Genomic DNA, 2605 nt, shown 5'->3' on the forward strand with positions numbered 1-2605 from the left:
TAATTTCGTCCAATTTGAGTTTTTTATATTTTCGTAATTCTACAATTATTAATTTTCAAATATCTTAAAAATTACACTAAAATCATATTTTATTACTAAAACAAAAATGGTAGATTTTTTTAATTTTTATGCAATTTTGGGTGATTAAAATAAATTTTAAATTTAGAGCTTTTTAAATTTTAAAGTCTAGGACGTTTAATATAATGTTTATTACATTATTCTAACTGTATTCAAATAATCTCAAAAATATTTAAATCTAATAAAAAATCGATTTTATCTACCAAATCACTTAGATAAAAATGAGGTTTTATTATCTATTCTCGACACTGTATGAAAAGCCCATTCGTTTATAAACTATTAAAGCGGTATGCATCATATCCGGTATAGCGCACATCATCGTTCACCGGGATTTTAGGTAAACCATCATCATATTATTATAATGTTGGCTTATCCAGTCCATAATTTATACCCACGCACAATGCCTGGACAATTGAAATATGTCAGTTGTAACTCATGTTGCCAAAAACTTTCAGCGTTGTTTATTATTCTTCTATTTCAAAGTTTGTCTGTAAACGCACTATATTTTATGTCTTGTATATACGTCTTGCACATACGTGACATAAGATACGCATACTCCTCGCAAGCTACTTTAAAATAAATCGATGTATAGTATATTATTATCTAGATCGGTATATTATATGTCCCTTATTTTTACACCCACATCAATCCACTAATAAATCCACTCGCCAGACGAGACGCGTGGAACAACGCGTGACCTGACGTATCCCATTGTACACACATGACGGGACTGTATTTTTTAGGATATAATACGTCAATGTAATTCACGTATCGTCTACACTCTACACAACGAAATCTACGATATTGGTCGATAATTCTTATATAAATAATACGTGGTTATACTGAGCGTTATACGAAACACAATTTTTTTCCTCGAGCTATGACTATTTTTTATGAGCCTGTAAAACCAAACGAAAACCCAGTAAAATAGTCGTTTTACGTATGTGTCAACTGTGAATATTTTAACGTTTACAATGCTAGACAAAACGCGCAACTCTGTCAGCTGAAGTAGCGATCGCGATTGGATTTCATAAAAAATGACAACACGTACGCATGTGTAGTGTGCTCAATCCGATTGATAAGATGGAAATACATTTATAATATATATATACATATTATTTTATGTATTATTATATTAATTTAAAAAAAAAAAGAAAAACATACACAGGCATATCACAACTTATCGTTATTGAGATCTCTCCGCCCACTTGCCTGATAATGAACAATTATTATAAATTCTATCGTCATTTGATAGAATTTGTAATCATGATAATATATTTGTGGCCACATCAATTCGATTTACTATTTAAAACTAGAGTACCTACATACCATTTTTATGAATAAAATATTATTACTTTTATATATTGTGTAGTTTAAATTAGTATTGTTTATGTATAAGTCACATATATTATAATTATTATTATTCATCATATTATAATGCAATATTGCAATGTGAATACAATAGTATGTAACTCATCGAATAACTAAATTTAATTATGTTTTTAAGATTTGTGAATTTTTTTCATGATATTTTTTATGTACATTGTTTTTAGAATTTTACTAATATCAAAGAAACACGTTTTTACTAAAATATCATAACATGTTTTATGAATATAATATAACATAACAAAGTACCTATACATAGAAATCTACGTTTTGAAAAACCTAGACCCTGCATAAGAATGTAATTTACGATAAATACAATTTGTATTGTTTTTGTAATTTTTTTTTTTGTACTTTTTATTCTTCCAAAAATGTAAATATGAATTTTTCTAGATTTATGTTATACGATGGTCAAGGATAATGGTGTAAAACTATAATTATTAATAATTTCTACAAATTTTTTTTGTATAATTTTCGTTAGTGAAATTAATTTTGTAATTAATGATCGTTCGTGTGACGTCCCGATTTTTGAGTTTTTATATTTTTACCGTCCAATATTAGTTAAGTTTGTTATTTACCAAAGTATCAAATGAAATGGACTGTTGTGAACTGTTCGGATCCCTCCTTGAAATTGTGCGAACCTGATAAGTCGCAATTAATTTTCGATTTATTGTTATTATTATTATTTTAGTTATTTTTTGAGCTGTACTCAAAATTATGTTAAATTTCATCTCAGTCGCGTTGTTGTCGTCCAAGTGTATCCGTCCAGTTGTGTATGTTATTGCAGTATGACTGTTCCATAACATATTTTCGCCCGATATTAATTAAGTGTCGCTGAAAATAAACAGAATACTCTTTGGCATTCGCGTGATCCTTGCTTTGTATCATAATAATTATGCATAGATTTTTAATTTATATTTCTTTAGATCTATGTATTTCAATAAACAAAAAAATTAAAACTGAGTACATGAAATATTTATTATAATATAATTTATCTTACTATGAATTTAATGAATTATACTTGTATACGTGTATTGTCTGCTTACGCATATAATAAGATTAACGAATGAAATCGATAATTATTTTACACAGTAAATTGTGTACTGAATAAATATATTGATATTAAGGCAATCGTTTACTATAT

The sequence above is a fragment of the Melanaphis sacchari genome, unplaced genomic scaffold, assembly GCF_002803265.2.
Source record: "Melanaphis sacchari strain LSU unplaced genomic scaffold, SCAv2.0 Contig0_pilon_pilon, whole genome shotgun sequence".
Classification (NCBI taxonomy): Eukaryota; Metazoa; Arthropoda; class Insecta; order Hemiptera; family Aphididae; genus Melanaphis; species Melanaphis sacchari.